Source organism: Culex quinquefasciatus, chromosome 3 (genome assembly GCF_015732765.1).
Source record: "Culex quinquefasciatus strain JHB chromosome 3, VPISU_Cqui_1.0_pri_paternal, whole genome shotgun sequence".
NCBI classification, from domain to species: domain Eukaryota; kingdom Metazoa; phylum Arthropoda; class Insecta; order Diptera; family Culicidae; genus Culex; species Culex quinquefasciatus.
The window spans coordinates 162,446,845-162,465,534 of NC_051863.1; the positions used below are offsets into that span (position 1 = coordinate 162,446,845).

The 18,690-nt window shown below is 33.7% G+C and overlaps 1 protein-coding gene across 4 annotated transcripts in view; it reads right to left on the reverse strand.

Moving 5' to 3' along the window:
- The window catches only part of LOC6037257 (high affinity cAMP-specific and IBMX-insensitive 3',5'-cyclic phosphodiesterase 8), a 368,336-nt gene extending 349,862 nt beyond the window's left edge, over positions 1-18,474 (reverse strand). For all 4 annotated transcript variants that reach the window (XM_038265561.1, XM_038265562.1, XM_038265559.1 and 1 more), the window contains exons 1-2: positions 17,742-18,474; positions 10,993-11,995 (exon numbers count right to left, since the gene is read on the reverse strand). The gene's annotated coding sequence lies outside the window, so the exon portion shown is untranslated. The remainder of the gene's footprint in view (positions 1-10,992; positions 11,996-17,741) is intronic.
- Between the last annotated feature and the right edge of the window lie 216 nt (positions 18,475-18,690).

Sequence of the window (18,690 nt, forward strand, 5' to 3'; positions counted from 1 at the left end):
TTTTTAAATTATTGGCACTGTTGGCATAGTTAGAAAAATTCAACTCTCGATTCCCGGGAGTTATTTTTCAGAAAAAACTAACTTATGTGGTTGGAGCCTTCCTTACTAATTACCAAAAATGGCTGATATGATGAAATTATACAAAAATTTCATATATTTTTTAGATCCGGAATAAAAAAGTACATAAATATCACTTAAGTGGCCATATCTCGAGACAGCTTTGCCAGATCTTCAATGTTTTAGGCTCGTTGGAAAGGTCTTTTGATAACCTAACCAACATTTTTTTCAAAATATGGATATCAAATGATCGGAATTTTTTGATGCATTTTAAATAAAATAACAACATTTTTCAAAAATACAAAAAAAAATGCAAAACCACGTATTTTCGAAAAATTATTCAAAGTTTTTCCAAAGATTTTTTTTTCAATGATGGTTTCAAATGATAGGGATTTTTTCAAACATTTGGAATATAGTACCATTTTTTGAAAAAACTCAAAATTTTCACGAAACTACATATTTTTGAAAAAAAAACACTGACAATTTCAGCTTTTTACTATATGGATACCAAACGATCGGAATATTTCCATGCATTTCGGAAGTTATAACAACATTTTTGAAAACACTCATATTTTTCACAAAACTACGTATTTTCGAAAAAAATGCTCAAATTTCAGTTTTTCACAATTTGGGTACCAAATGATCGAGATAGTTTTAATAAATTTCGAAAGCTTAAACATTTTTTTTAAACACTCAAAATTTTCACAAAATTGCTTTTTTTAAATTTCAATGTTTCAAAACTTATTACATTCGAAATGTTTGTTATCATTTGTTACCCAACTGAAATTTTGGTTGTATTTTTTTCTTGTAAAAATATGACATTTGGAAAATATTTTCAAAAAAGGTTGTTATTACATTCAAAATGTATGAAAAAATCCGATCATTTGATACACATATTGTGAAAAACTGAAATTTTGAGTATTTTTTCGAAAATACGTAGTTTTGCTTTTTTTCTAGTATTTTCAAAAAATGTTGTTATTTTATTCGAAATGTATGAAAATATCCCAATCATTTAATACCAATACTGCAAAAAAAACTGGAATTTTGAGTATTTTTTTCGAGTATACGTAGTTTTGTGAAAATTTTCAGTATTTTCAAAAGAAAATTGTATGGCATTCGAAATGTATGACAAAAACGCGATGATTTGATACCCATAATGAAAAAAAAACAAATATTATGAGGTTTTTTTAGAGTAAAAAAATGCATTTTAAAAATACAGGAAAAGTACGAATTTGTGTGAAAATTTTCATGTAACTATAATTGCAATGGATAGCTGCCATCATCCCGATTCCAAAACACTATAATTTTTTCATGTTTGCATGATTTTTCATTCGATTATAGCTAATGTCTCCCATAGAGTTAATATACCATTTTCTCTGTGCTTCAGTTATTCACGCCTCGGTTTTGCATCCCCTATTACGGTGCTAAACCGAGGCATGACTGTACACTGAAAAAAATATACACGGTAAAACAATTTTTGGTGACTTTTTGTCTCTAAAATTTGGTTTGCAAAAAAAAAAAACACTTTTTTTATTTTTTTTTTTCTGATATGACATCAAATGCCAACTTTTCAGAAATTTCCAGAATGTGCCAAAAATGTTGAGAGAGTTATTAAATTTCGAATCAATACTGATTTGAAAACAAATCGAAACATTTGTCGCGAAAGTGTTTAAGCTTCATTTGTCGATGTAAAATCGAATTTTCGATCAAAACGTACTTTAGTGAAATTTTCATAAAGTGCATTGTTTTCAAGTAAGAGCAATTTTTAGGTAACTTTTTTGAAAATAGTCGCAGTTTTTCATTTTTTCAAACAAGTGTCCATGTTTGCCCACTTTTGAAAAAAATATTATTGAAAAGCGGAATGCCATGCAAAGATTTAAAAACAGGAAAATTGATGTTTTCTAAGTTTCTCCCAAACCATTTCCTAATTTCGATATCTCAGCAACTAATGGTCAGATTTTCAATGTTAAAATATGAAATATTCGTGAAATTTCCGTGGATTCCGATCATTTCAAAAACAATATTTTAATTTTTTTAATCAAGACGAACATTTTAAAAGGGCGTAATATTGATTGTTTTATTTAAATTATATGTAACAACATGGAAATCACCAGAAATGAATGAGAATTTCACATTTCTCAAAATCATAAACTGTTTGAATGTATTTAAACTGTCTAGTATTTTTTTAAACAAATCTTTGACACAATGCCACAGTAATCGCTCACAGAAAACCCTCCTTTCCCAGCCGACGACGTCGACAAATGGAGTGGTTGTGGCTCGCTCACTTTAGTAGACCGTCCCCGTCACTTTGAATAAGTGGGAAAATCGCCTCTGGCGGGAAGAATAGCCCCACCAAAGTGTGGTGGGATGGTACTGGCGTTGTAATAATAGCAAAAAGTTTCCCTTTCTCCCCCTTCGTCAAGGGAGGGGAGACACATCCATTTCCGTTCAGTTCTGCTCGAAAAACGTGGCCACCGGTAACAGGTAGGTACTGTCAGAATGAAACAGAGTGGGGAGAGGGAGAAGGGTTTGAAAAATGGCAGTGGAGCTCGGTAATTGATGCTATTTGCTAAAATCAATATTTTCCCATGATCAATTTTTAAAGAGCAGCGTTAGCTAGATGAAAATGCTTGAGGGAATGGCAGACCAACGAGTAATGGATTTGTTTCGAGAAATCGTGTAATAGAAACGTCATGATTTTTTAGGTATTTAATAATTAGCTCAGTTTTTGTAGTGCCTAAATAACAAATTTATTTGAATAAAGTAAGTTTAATGGGAAATTTTATGCAGTAGATTTCTAAACAAAATCATTATTTTTCTTAATTTTAAAGGTAAACCGATTACTACAAAATCTTGTCTTGACAGATATCATTTCCCCTTGATCATAAAATCATCATAACATAACTCCAAAGAAACTTCTCAAATCAATTTCACTCCAACTCACTCAAAATATATTACATTTCCGAATAGTAACTTTTCCCCCCAAACGATATTTCGCGCCCACGCCACCCACTGACTGCTGACAGTTGACCATTACCATTTCGTTTCGTTTTTCGGACAAGGTCAGCTCTCCCCAGGAGGGAGGGGGGAGTTCGCACTTTGTCCATTGTCATCGCGCCCGTTGCGTTGGTTGTGGGCTGGGCACATATTATACTGCTCTTCTGATGCTGCTACTGGTGTGCTACACACACACATACACACACACCATTTTGGCACCACAAATAGCCATCAGAAGCGTTTTTCTCTTCTAATGTGTGTTGCTCGCAGGTCGCACACGCAGCTTGTGTTTGCCGGACAAATTTGAGCTTTTTTCTCTGACGATTGTGTTGGAAACTATTTTTGGAATTGCCCTGGCTAAGATGCGAACTATGCGGTGTTGTATAAAAAAATTAATCAGTTGACAAATATGATAGTTGTAAGAAAATTTCTAATTTTCTGATTTTTTGAATATCAAATATAATCAAATAGTAGCCCTTAACATTTTGAAAGAAACTGTTGAATATATATAACGGTAAACGTACAAAAATGCATAAAATAATATTTAAGATATTATTTTAAGCAAAATTGAACAAAACCATTTATCCACAAATTAATTCTTATACTAGATTTTCACTTCTAATTAGGCAAATGCAAGACATATTTCAAGTTTTTATTTTCCAGTCTTATCAAAATTTCCCAAAAAAAGATTTGAAAATTGTGCAACTAAACAATTTTCCATGTAGTTTTGTGCGCTGAATCTGAATCTGCTTTCAGAATTGAGCCAAATTGTCAACAAATCAATGTTTGGTCCTATTTTGGGCTAAAATGATAATTCTACATGGAAACCCAAAATATGACCAAAAAATGATTTGACGACACTTGGGCTCAATTCTGAGGGCAGGTTCAGATTCAGCGGGCAAAATTACATGGAAAAACATTTAGTTTCAATTTCAATTTTCAATTTCGTTAGGGTGGTCCCATATGGGTTTCCCTTGAAAATTAGACTTTTTCAAATGAATCTTGAGTTTAAAGAAAAACACCCCTGAGATTTTTTCAGCATTTGTAGTGCGGGATCTCTTTTTTCAAAAACCTGGTGCTTAAGATTTGGCTTTCGTCTTTTTGAGATATTAAGGTTTTAAATTTGCATCTTTTTTTATCTTCAAATAGCTATAACTTTTGATCCTCAAGTCTAAATTGACATGTCAAAAAATAAAAATGTTCATTTTTTAGAGCTCTAAAAGTGCCCCGAAGATCACTTTTCTCTAAAACTTTACCCTGAATTGCCACGTTCAAAAAACTCAAACGGCGGTCGCATGATTGTGATGCATGGCGGCATGAAAGTATATCAGAATCTGCATGAAATCTGTCCTCATGCATTTTTTGCTATATACGAGTATGACATTTTTGCTCGTTACCGACAATTATCGACATTACCGACGGCTTTTTGGTTGTATTTCACATAAAAAACCCTTAGCAGAACGAGGATTGCACCACCTACTTCTTGGTTATTGATCCGACACGCTACCACCGCGCAATGGACGCTAGATGAAATGTGAGTGAAAGAGCACCAACATATTCTTCTCTTTGGAGAGTTGCTCGGGGACGGGCCAGCAATATATGTGTTGGTGAGAACTGCAGATCGCTGAAATGTTTACACGCGGGCAAAAATGATCAACGGGCTTGCTGCAAAAAAATGTTATAAAATGTGACATTTTCTACAGCAAATCCACTGTTGCAGATTTTGAGATATATTTTTCCTGAACGGAAAAAGGCTTGCTTAGATGCTTTCTATAAATTTGGTCGTAGAAGGCGTAGATCACGAGATACAATTTTGGTGTCTTCGACAAAGTTGCTTGAATCAGCAAGCCCAACAACGTTCTGGAAACACGAAAAAAAATCCCAAAAATATTCCTTAAAAGTTAGATTTTAAAATCACCCAAATTTTCAACCAAACCAAAAGTTGCTCCTTTTCAAAACTTCACAATTTTTCAGAAAATCCATTTTCCACCTTTTTTTGCGATCTGGACCACTGTGCAATGTTTACAAAATGTTATTTTTTACGGAGTCATTTTTAAATATGTTAGTAAAAACGTAACTTAATCCACCTTTAGGTGGTTGGTGCCTTCCTCACATCCATAAAGTCAATACAATCAGTATAAATAGCAACATTCCCCCTTAACATGTTTGACAGATCAACTTTTTAACTCATTTCTTTTGATAGGGTTCACAGGCCTTCAATATTTCTGGCTCATCGACAAGGTCTTATAAAAAACCTATTCAACGATAGTTCGCATGGAAGATTCAGAAAATATTTCTATCACAATATCTGAAATACGGCCTCCAAAAAGTGTATAAAAAAAGCTCATTTGAAAGGTCTTTCGGTTATCTAACTAACGACAGGTTGCATGAGGGACCCGGAAATCATTTTCATTGAAATATCTGAGATCCGGCCTCCAAAAAGTGTATAAATAACACTTAAGTGCTAATAACTTTTGATTGGGTTGTCAGATCTTCAATGTTTTGAGCTAGTTGGAAAGGTCTTTTTAATACCTTTCTGAAAATGTATAACATGATAGGTTTTCTTGCAAAACGACCCTTTTTACAATCTTCCGGACATACGCCGAAGTTGTTTTTTAAGCATAACTTTTGAAGTACTTAACTAAGCTTGCTGATTTTAAATAGAGACCTATGAGACCCCAAGACGGATCGAATGAAAATCCGTTCATCCAGTCCGGAGATAATCGAGTGACATTTTTTTGTCCACCCACCTACACACTTCCACACAGACATTTGCTCAGAACATGATTCTGAGTCGATATGTATACGTGAAGGTGGGTCTACGAGGTCAAATTAATAAGTTCATTTTTCGAGTGATTTTATAGCCTTTCCTCAGTAAAGTGAGGAAGGCAAAACAAACATTTTCTATATTTTATATAAAAATAAGTATGCAAGAGTTTTTGTAGTGTCCCAGACTATGTCTCTACGATTTTTTTTTTAACAATTTAAATAATAATGTTGACAATCTATAACTAAAATCCTAAAATTGATAAAGTGCATGTCAAAACATGAAAAATTAAAAAGGCAAAATGTAATGGGATGTGCGACAAATGATCGAAAGACATAAAGGTCGAATGAACAAAAGATCGAATGCCAAAAGGTCGAAAGACATAATGTCCAATGGACAAAAGGACAAAAGTGGACAAAAGGTCGAATGGACAAAACGTCGAAAAGACAGAAAGTCGAATTGGAAAAAAAATTAAACAAATAATTATAATTTAAAATCCTAAAAAATACTTGAAAAAAATATGTTCATACAAACAAATCAGATTTTTTTTCTGTGAGTTTATACTTGGTTTGACCATCCATTTAGTAATGATTTTTTTTAAATAAACAGAATAAACCATTTTTTGAGAAGATTTCTATTCTTTTCAAACAAGAGCAGTACTTCCAAAAAAAGTTCGACTTTTAAAATGTTTTTTTATGTTTTTAGTTTATTTTTAAAAACAACCTTTTCATGTCTGTCGTTTGTCGTTATTTTTGTTAGTTTTTCCATTCTTTCAAACCTGAGCAGTTCTTTGAAAAAAAATGACTTCTGAAATATTTTGGAAGTTTGTTTTTATTTTTAAAAACAACCTATTCTTGACTTTCATAAAATTTTTGGATTTTTTTTTCATTCTTTCAAAATTCTTTTCGGAAAGGGTTGGCATCTATAATATTTTTGGCACGAAGTCAAATCATTCTTCATTCTTTCAAATATGAGCAGTTCTTCCAAAAAAAATGACTTCTGAAATATTTATTAAGTTTTTAATTTTATTCTTGACTGTCGTAATGATTTTGTTATTTTTTTCATTCTTTCAAATACTAGCGTTTTTTAAATACTATTTCTAAAATAATGTCTATGTTTTTATCAAATTTATATAAAATGTTAAAATATTGAAGAGACTTTTAAGTTCATTGAAATTTAAATTTGATTTTGATGATTCGATTGGATGATCTTAGGTAATTAACTGTTATTACTAAAATTGCCGAAAAATTTATAAAAATGGTATTTTTATTATAAATTCATACGACCACTTCAAAAATTGACCATAAGTTTGCGGCATCAGTTCCCATTGTTTATTGTGAAAGCAGACAAAAATCGAAACACGAGCGCAACCTGTCAAAGCCTGTTGCGCCACAGACTGATGTACACGCTTACGATAAACCGCTCCATTTTTGTATGGCGCAACAGATTGTTTTGCGCAACAGAAGAGATGCGCACTTCGGTTTGGTGGAAGCTGCATAATACATTTGAAAACAAGTGGCGCGATGATCTTGCGCAAGTTTGCGCCAAGAAGAAGTAAAAGAAACCCGGCTTTACTTTTTGAAACCCCTTGTCATGTCCGTTCCTCCATGTTTAGGCTCACATGAAAAGTTTTGTTTTGTGAAATGTTTTTTTTTTTATTCGACCTTCTGTCCACTTTCAACCTTTTGTCCATTCAACCTTATGTCTTTTGACCTTTTGTCATACATTCTAAAATACTTTCGAAAACAAATTTGGGCAATACAGGGTTAATTCTGTTTAAATCACAATAAAATACTCATATTTTTTTGATACTTTCTAAGAGAAAATGATATAGCTTTAACTTTAAACATTAAATCAGTTTATTTTTTTAAGTAAATTCAAAATATTTTTGAATTCGTTTTTTTTACTCTAGGGTGATGTAAGCGTTCCTATTGAAATGTAAGTCTTGGTTCATAATTATTCTTTTCTAAGAGATTAGAAAATTTCACATTTTTTTAAATTTTTAGTTTTTAAAATTGAATCGCTAGGTGCTGAGATAATGAAATTTTATTCTGTTTCTTTTTCTTTTTGTTTCTTAGACAAATGTATAGTTATTTTTCTAAACCTTAAACAACTTAAAAAAATATTTCTTGAAAATTGATTTTTAAGCCATCGTCAATTTGATACTCAAATTTTGTAGAGGCCTTTCCTATGACCAAAGAAGCCATTTAATGCCATTAACCAACCCATACCAAGCAATTTTGGCAATTTGCCATACATAGGGTAGAGTAGTCATCAATGAGACACTTTTGGTTTTCAACTTTCAACGTTTTTTCTAATTTTTTCATCATCATGTTTTAATGAGCTTTTTGTTTCATTTTCTTTCTTTTAGTGTGTTCTAACATTAAACTAAATTTGAGATCGATTCGACATCTACAGTCAGAGTTATTCAACTGTCTCATTGTAGACGCACTTGGCAGGAACAATGAGACAACTGGGGAACAATGATACACTCTACGAAAATCAATTTTTTTCTAGTAAAACATCATGTTTTTGTAATGTTCCTTTGCAGGTGACTTGCCTTGAACATTTTTAAGCAATTTCGCCAACATGAAACTTTAATTAACAAAAGTTATACTAAAAAGTATTTAAATTTTGTAAAATTCATATATTTATACCAAATAACTTTGTATGTTTGGTTAAATGAAGTTAAAACTCTATAAATATGCCAAAAATCACATCCAATTCATGTTTTGAAAGATTTACATGGATTTTGAAAAATTTAATGAAGAAAAATCAATGTGTCTCATTGTTACCCATGGGCTAAAATGAGTGGGGAACAATGAGACAGCCCTGGATTCTGGGTATATTCTAAATTGTGGTCAAACCTAATGAAAGGACATTGTAGCCCAACTCAATCCCTATGGAACGTCGAAAGAATTTTGAAGAAATATTAGTTTTGGTGTAAATGGCAGCCTACGAGCGAAAACGTATTTTTTGTTTATAATTTACTTTTACACCCCAGAATCAAACATTTATGAATAACTTTTCAAGGGAGCGTCCTTAACCAAAGCCACTATTATAGCAGACGTGTATCCAGTAGATACACCTTTCCCCCAAATATGAGCCTGATTGGTTGAAACTACGACTTGTGAGAGCCATTTTATCATTATTCCCCGTGTCTACCCTAAACATTACCTTAAAATTCGAAAATCTGTAAATTCTAAACGAAATTTTCTGATTGATTTGAGGTTTGTCGGCAAAGTTTGATTGATGAGAACAATTCTAGATTAAATTTTCAAAACAACCTATCCGTCATGGGTTTCCTATGCAGATAGGACCTTTTAAAAAGGTAATCTAGAATTAAAAAAAATATAACCTGTTACATTTAATTTTACATTATTTTTTCATTAATAAAATCAATTTTCAAGAAATATTTTTTTAAGTTGTTTAAGGTTTAGAAAAATAAATATACATTTGTCTAAGAAACAAAAAGAAAAAGAAACAGAAAAAAATCATTATCTCAGCAACTAGCGAGGTCCAATCTTCAATGTCTCTTAGACAATTTTATAGCAAATTTTCTGAACTTTTCAAAAAAGTATTTTTAGAAATGGTCACTCATGGTCACTATTTTAAAAATTGAAAAACTGCAAATATTTCGCAAAAATCAAACATTCAGTGGCTATATCTTGAAAACGGAGCCCTTTATCAAAAAATCTGTAAAGTACTTTTCGATTGCAAATTCAATTTTGCATTAAAAAGTAATGTCAAACTTGTTTTTGCATAAAACTTCGATTTTTTTCAAAAATCACTATTTTTTCAAAAATTCATAACTCGGCGGCAGATTTTTTGACCATGTTTCTCTATGGCTCAAAAGTTGCGGATTTTTGTCCCCTAAAACATATAAAAAAATCTCGAAAATCAAAAAATACGTATTTTGGGAAGTTGAGTTTTAGTAAAAAAAAAAAGTTGAGAAAAAAATCTGCAAATTTTTTTTTCCGTGTATATATTTTTTTCTCAAAAGTCCTCAACAATACCTACAACTTTGCCGAAGACACCAAATTGATCAGACAATTCACTCAAAAGTTACAGCTGTTTGAATATTTACATACCATTTTTGTATGGACAGCTGCCAAAATTGTATGGAGACTTGTATGGGTGAACCAATGACACAAAATAGCATATTTGGTCATAGGGAAGGCCCCACAAAGTTTGAGTCAAATAAAAAAATACAAAAAATAAAAATGGTCGAAATCGGCCGATTTCGTAGAGAGTTGCTTCTTATTTTTTTCTGCCTAAAATTGCGCGAGATCCACTAAAAATGTCAACAAATTTTTAAAAAATAATATTTGTTGTTAAATGATTTTATTTATGAAAAAAATATTGTTAATAATATATCATGGAATTATTTTTCAAATAGTTCTCATAAATCAAACTTTCCCGATAAACCCCAAATTAATCAGAAAATTCCTTTAGAATTTACAGATTTTCGAATTTTAACGTAATATTTATGTATGGCAAACTGCCAAAATTGCCTAGTATGGGTTGACCCATGGCATAAAATGACTTCTTTGGTCACAGGAAAGGCCTCTACAAAATTTGATTATAAGATTGGCCGATGGCTTAGAAAACTGTTCAATGAACAAACTTTTTAACTTAACTTTAACGGATGGTATCTCAACTCCGATTTTCACTGTCAAATAATACAAATTTGTAAAACATTTTCAAAATAAATAAATAATAACTAAATCGTTCGCTCTAAAGCATTGTCTTGGCGTTCTCGATTGCGAGATTCCTACTCGAAGGCAATTGCAAACCTCTTTTTACACCTAAGCTTCAATACACCCCGGTATTCGAACTGAGGTCCCTTGGATTGTGAGTCCAACTGCCTACTAGCGACTCTATCGAAAAAAGACCCAGGCAGACGACACCTGCACCTGGACTGAGCTAACGACCTATCCTCTAGGTTAGACCGGGGCCAACAAATTTCGTCTCGAACAATGCAACCGGAACCTTCTGGGATTGAACTCAGACCGACTGGGTGAGACGCAACCACGCTTACCTCTACACCAATGGTTCCGGCAAAAAAAAAAAAAATCGAAATCAATCAAAATTTGAGGTTTTTTTCACACTTGAAATATTAAAAGAGAAAAAATAGTGAAACAGAGGATTATTCATCGTTACAGACTCACCATTCACTAATATTTCAATCTTCCATGTTGGTCCTTTCCGCTTCGAGAACTGCTGGTTTCATTCAAAAATAAACGATTCAAAAGTTGTTTTTTCTCCAACTTTCCTCGTTCCAAACCACTAACGGTTTCCCGCAACTAGTATTATCTCACACTCAGCACGTTTTCCCCTTCAAGTGAACCACTTTGGGGGTTAGAACATCATGCAACCTCCGGCTGTGGATTCAAGAAGCTGTTTCCCCCTCCCCCTTCAGTTTGAAGAGTTTGTCAAACACACTTAACTACTGCACTCTACTACTTGACTGCGGTTGCACTATAATTCATTCGGTTTTTTTTTATCGTAATTGAAATGTCACTGAGCTAACACCTTTTTGCCTTCTTCTTTTCCCCGCTCCCGTTTCCGTGAATGAATTCTTTCTCAGAAAAACCACAAAACCGTATCCACAATTTGTTTCCAAGCTCATGCACTCGTGTTTCGATTTGGTTTTTGCTTGTTTTTGTTTTGCCTTTTTTACATCAGGTTATTCTCACTTTTCCTCGACTGGAATCGAATCCGGAGCGCGTCTGGCTTTGGAGGCACGTCACAAACACGTTCAGCATTCCACACAAGTACAAGCACAATCTGCCTCAATACTGTGGGCAGTTTTGCATATTCCTCCCTCTACCGGTTACTTTTTTCGGGTTATTTTAATCGCACATCGTTCGGATTCCTGGTCTCCGGAAGTTTACTACACGTTACTGCATACAGTCGCGTTGGGCCAAACTCGGTTTAGGGCTGCTTTTTTCACTTTATTGTGCCAATTTTCCCGGCAGGGACTCTCCCCTCTTTGGCCCGAAATCACGCCAATTTTGAGCATTCCTCGGTGGAAGAATTTCTCCTGCTTCGGTTGCTTTTGAAGACTTTTCCGGAAACAACAACAACACAGTTTTGCTGTATCACGTGAGTTACTGCATGGTGCTTGTGTAGATGTTATCAGTTTATTCGCGGTAGTTGCTCGTTGGGTAACTGGAAATAAATTGAGGAGAAAAACAGACAGTTGGCGGGTATTGAAAATGGCACATTATTTAAAAATTTGTGAGACCTAATACAAATTGAGCCAAATTGAGTTAAGAACGCCATTTTGTGCAGCTCACAATGCCTCACCTTTTGACCTTCACATATCCCCAAAATTCGATTTCAATCCTGAGATATTCAACAAAATCCGAAAAAAAACTCCGTGCATTTTTGTCACTTTACATATAAAAGTTGTTTCAATCTTGTCGTGCTATCTTGTCACTCCCTGATGAATTGATGTAAGTGCGACAATTGGCCAAAGGGATTTCAGGTCAGAACGCGTTTGACGCACGTACAAGTTAGACTACCGTAAACATTTGTAATTACAACTCGGGACTCCAGCAACCAAAGTCAACCAAACTTCGGGACAATGCACAGAATGGTCAGCCAAACATAACGCGTTTGTTATTGTTTGAATTGCGTGTTTTCATTTTTGTTTATTCAAGGTCAAACATTAAAACGCGTTTTTCTCGGAACGTCGAAATGACGGGTGCGACAAGATAGCTCGACGACGTCGACATTTACAGTAGGGTGCCCAGAGAAAATGCCCCCCTGTCAAATCAGGCGGAAAACGGTTTTTGGGTTATTTTAAGCATCTGTGTTAATTTTGAGCGAAATTGGTTGGGATTAACCCATTGATACCCGAGACTGAAGCTGGTGAAAACAATGTTTTTCGTACAAAAATGACATTTTTAGATCAAGTTTTACAGCTTTGGTATGTTCTACAAAGTTGTAGAGCATTACATTTCCAATGAGAATCTCACTTTTGGGAATATTTGGATGAAAGTAACACCCCGTGCAGACCATACCGTAAGAAAATTAAGTTTTTCATACATTTTTCGATTTTTCTCATTCAAACTTAACCTTCGAGTATCCAAAAATAAATTTTGCTCATATTTGGCCCAGAGTCCTTAAATAGCTTAAGAAACAATTTTCAGCATGTGGAGTGAGGATTAAAAAAACATATTCTGGGCACCGACGACAGCGACAGCAATTTCACGTCAAACCAGCAGGATCTAAATCAAAATTGCTCAAATCAGGCTCTATTTGTTAGAAAATGCTGATCTATTCGTTTTTTTAGATACAGCCACTATTTTTAAAAATCGAAATACTGGAATGTTTAGTTTAAATCAAACTCTAAGTGGCTATACTTCGAAAATAGTGGATTTATCAAAATTTGTGTAGGATACTTATCAATTGCAAATTCCATTCTACATCAAAAAATGACCAAAAGATCCCTTTTTTGTTTCTCCAAAACATATAAAAGAAGGAAAATCTTAAAAATAAAAATTAGAGAAACGAAGTAATTCAATGCCAAATAGATTGTAACCGACCCTCTGCGATATGAATGATACCTTGTAAACATGTAATCCTAAGCTTATACCCTAAGCAATTTATATGGAGCCAGTTGCACTCGACAATGACATTTGAAAAGGGCATAAGTTATTTAAATATTCTTGTATTCTGTAATTTAAAAATTACTGTATCTGAAAGCCGTTACATCGTATCCAAAAGTGGTCAAAGACAATCTTTTAGGAAACTGGACGGACTTTCTGAGGAAAAAAAAACACGGAATGAAAAAAACTCGTCACTTCTATGAGAATTTTTGATTTTTAAGTTTAAAAGTAAAATTTTAGGATGACGTCACTGGGTCATTCTTCGCCAACTCACACAGCAGTTGCCCCGACCCGTCTTCAGATTGCGTGAAACTTTGTCACTAATCGCATTTGAACATACGAAAAAATTGCTATTTAATAATTTGCTGTCTGAAAAGATAATGATATGGAAACTAGGTGTCAAATGGACTTTTATGTAAAATTGGATGCCCGATCTGATAGCGTACACAAAACTTCGAAAAAAGCTATTTTTCATCAAAAAACACTCAAAAAAGTGTTAAAAACTCCGCCATTTTTCGCTACTCAACCGTAAACAATTAATGGATCGTGTCATTTTAAAGGAAATTTAATGTACTTTTTGAATATGCATAAACCTCGAAGCGTCATTTTTTCATCTAGAACAAAAAATTTCATGTTCGAATTCCGTGTTTTTCTAGCTTTGCAGGATTGTTTTTTAAATCATAACAATGTTCTACAAAGTTGAAGAGCAGACAATTTCAAAATTTTTGTTATGTAAACATAAGTAACCTGATTTTACGAAAAAATGCGTTTTTTAAGCGTTCTAAACCTCAAAATTAAAAAAAAGAAGAGCAGTTCTCTACGGAATCGGTCTTTTTTCTTTAATTTTCATTTTTGTATTTTTTAATCCAGCTGAAACTTTTTTGGTGTCTTCGGTATGCCCAAAGAAGCCATTTTGCATCATTAGTTCGTTCATATAATTTCCATACAAATTTGGCAGCTGTCCTTACAAAAATGATGTATGAATATTCAAAAATCTATATCTTTTGAAGGAATTTTTTGATCGATTTGGTGTCTTCGGCAAAGTTGTAGGTATGGATATGGACTACACTGAACAAAAAATTATACAAGGTAAAAATTTTTTTGGTGATTTTTAATTTCACTATTTTTATTTTTTGATATTTTTTAGAGGACATCAAATGCCAACTTTTCAAAAATTACCAGAATGGGCAATAAATCTTTGACCGAGTTATGATTTTTTGAATCAATACTGATTTTTTCAAAACATCGAAATATTGGTCGCAAAAATTTGTCAACTTCATTTTTCGATGAAAAATTGAATCTGCAATCAAAAAGTACTGAAGTGATTTTTTGATAAAGTGCACCGTTTTCAAGTCATAGGCATTTTTAGTAATTTTTTTGAAACTAGTCGCAGTTTTTCATTTTTTTAAATTAGTGCCCATGTTTGCCTACCTCTGAAAAATATATTTTTGAAAAGCTGAGAAAATTGTCTACATTTTGCTTTATTGAACTTTGTTGATACGACCCTTAGTTGCTGAGATATTGCCATGCAAAGGTTTAAAAACAGGAAAATTGATGTTTTCTAAGTCCCACCCTAACAACACACAATTTTCTAATGTCTATATCTCAGCAACTAATGGTCCGATTTTCAATGTTAAAATATGACACATTCGTGAAATTTTCCGATCTTTTCGAAAAAAATATTTTCAAAATTTTCAAACCAAGACTAAAATTTCAAAGGGGCGTAATATTGAATGTCGTATCAACAAAGTTCAAAAAAGCTAAATATAGAAAATTTTCTCAGCTTTTCAAAATTATTTTTTTCAAAGGTGGGCAAACATGTGCACTAATTTAAAAAAAAAAATATGAAAAACTGCGACTATTTTCAAAAAAGTCACCTAAATATGGATTTTACTTGAAAACGGTGCACTTTATCAAAATTTCACTAAAGTACTTTTTGATTGCAAATTTGATTTTACAACGAAAAATAAAGTTAAAAATTTTTTGAGAACAGTTTTTCGATTTTTTGAAAAAATCAGTATTGATTCAAAAATTCATAACTCGCTCAAAGATTTTTTGCACAACCTGGAAATTTCTGAAAAGTTGGCATTTTATGTCCTCTAAAACATATCACAAAATAATAAAAAAATAAAAATAGTGTTTTTTTGCAAATCAAGTTTTAGTGATAAAAAGTTAAATAAAAAATCACCAATTTTTTTTACCGTGTATCATTTTTTTCAGTGTAGTCCATATCCATACCTACAACTTTGCCAAAGACACCAAATCGATGAAAAAAATCCTTCAAAAGATACTTATTTTTGAATTTTTTATGGCCAGCTGCCAAATTTGTATGGAAAATTATATGGACAAACTAATTATGCAAAATTGCTTCTTTGGGCATACCGAAGGCACCAAAAAAGCTTCAGTCGGATTAAAATATACAAAAATTAAAATTTAAGAAAAAAGACCGATTTCGTAGGGAATTGCTCAATAAACTTGTAGAATGCTGATAGTTTAATTGAAATTTTCAGAGCAGGATTAGCAGGACCTCAGTGAGGAAGGCAAAATGCTGAAATATAGGGAGTTTGGACATTTGTTGGTGGTTTTTGTCCATTTCTATATGACAGACTTGATTTTTCAGTATCGTAAATATTTTACCGGAAAGCTTGTCCAATTTCTCATAAATATGCCTTTGATCACATTTTAATTGGTAGTGTGGATTACACATATAAGCTTAATTACATTGCTTATAACTGAAAACTGGATATTTTTTCAGTGTAGTTACCCGTAGAGTAAGTCTGCTTACATCAATGATAAATTGAGTTAGATTCCCCCTTGGAGCTAGTGAGTTCAATAAAACAGTTGTTTAATTTTATAATGATAGCTTCCTACAAATTTAGAATTAGAGTACAACACCTTTTTAAATAGGAAAGGATATTTGGACGAATAAAAATTTATCTAAACAGCATGATTGTTTTACAACAGTTTAGCAACTATTATTCAGCAGTTCCAAATGAAAGTTAAAGAAAAAAATAAAAGTGCTTCGATTTGGCTCAAACATTTTTGGCCAAAATAATAGAACCGTGTTTTTTTGTTTGGCCATTAGGGTGGCCTACGCCGTGTAAGGGTGGTCCAAAAAGTGGCCATTTTCGTCGATTTTCACAAAAACCATTTTTTTTTTTCAAAAAAAAACATAACTTCGCGCCATTTCAACCGAGTTTTCTGAGAAATCCATTAAACATATTTTTATAAAAAGACTTTTTGGTCCAGACACCGTCAAAGCTGCATTTGATGTTTTTGTTTATATTATTTTTGGTCACATTTTTTATATTATTTTTGGTCACAAATTCTAGCATACTCAAAATAAAAAAATATATTAAAAAATCGGTACGATTTTAAATCAATGATATTTTTTGTTATACAACAATATAAATTGTGGAACATTTGAATAGAAACAAAATTCAATATATTATTTGAATCAGCTTTAACCCAGACTTTTGTAAATCATTGTTACACTTTTAAACATAACCCTGCAAAGCTACAAAAAATATATCTTAAATTTTATTTTTGATTCAAGGTTAAATAAAATGACCTTTCTGGATTATTGCAGTTTCACAAAGTGCAAAACAATTCCCTTCTTTTGATATTTACCACATTTTTTGTGTAAGGTCAACAAAATCAGTGGCAAAATTTTTTTATGTATTTTTTATGAAAAATGCGTGAATTTAAGCAGAAAATGTCACTTTCTTCATTCAAAAAAAAATATTTCGGGATAGTTTCACCCTCCTTCACTTCACTGACTTCATGATAAGGTGATCAAAAGGAACAAATTTTCACAAACATCGTTCGGGATAATGATTTCATGCGTGAATTGGAACAGTTTGCCAAAAAAAGTCTATAAGACAAACACTTTTCAGCAAAAAACAATATCCGTCACATTGTTCGTATTAATAAGCTGTTTCCTTTATTAAATTTCCACAAAGCCTCACTTTAAGCTTTCCCTCTTGTTCCTCCGAACAATTCCTAACCCAAACTCTTCATCTAACCTTTAATTATGCGAGTTTCAAAGTCTTGCTCCCCTTTGGCATACAAAAAGGATCCATCAACCTTCCTTCTCTTCTGTTTCCCCCCTTAAACCACCCGTCTCCCCCAGTTCAACCTGAGAAGCCATCTTAACGAGATTTCCATCGCTTTTATGCCCTCGCTCATTCATTCGTTCGTTTCTAGCACCTTTTTCCCCGTACTTTGTAAACACAGAAAAACTTTTAATATCTTCCGCTCACCACCCCCGTCAGTCGTCACAAATTTCAAGATCATCTTACCGAAACAATCTCACAGCATCTCCTCAAAAGCTCAGCGATTGCACTCTTTTTTCCCCCCTCTCTCTTCTTCGTTTGTCTTGTTTGTGTACACTAACTACCGGCTTCTGCCTACTATCTACATGCAGTGGTATGCACTATCACAAAAGAGGAGCCACTACTAAGCAGCGGCACCAATACTGTGGCGCTTCCTTTTTGAAGGGTGATAATGAGCCTCGTTCGGCGCAACGATAGATCACAAACACCGTCACACACACACACTTGTTGCCAGACCGCGAATAGACCAAGAACGTCACACAACAGAGCGCTACGTCTTTCCTTATCTTGGCCGCGAAATCCTCCACCTACCCCTCCCGCGTAGACGACTGTTGGTTGAACTTCCCCTCGCGTGTTGACGTGCTGCCCGCGCGCGCGAAAAGTTTGAGAAAATAAACCAACACGAATGTGGAGAAAAAAAAACTTTGCAACCAGTGGAAGATTCCGCTGAGTTTATCTTCAGAAGAGTTGCGAACTCTGTGGCCACCGGAAGTCGGTTCCCGGAAGACACACACACACACACGAACTCGCACGAGACCTCAACAGTTCCTCAAAGAATTCCAAACAAAAAGAAGAAGAAAAAAGTAAACCCCTCACGAAGGATCAAACGAACGCACCAATTTCGCGAGACGACGCAGACGACGACGGCGGCGGCGAACGGAGGCTACCGATGTATCGGAGCGATCCAAAAATACTGACTACGGTGGACAAGCGGGCAGCCTAGATTCACAGCTGCTGCTGCTGCTGAACGGACGGACACACAGCAAAGCAAAGCGCACCCATCGGGTGTCGAGTGAGTGGTCGTCGTCGTGAGAGTCCCCGTGGAAGCACGCGAAAGAACACATGCTGTCGGTACGCGAAAAACTCCAAAGAATGAACGCATGGAGAGAGAGAGAAATGCGCAGTGGGGACGCGT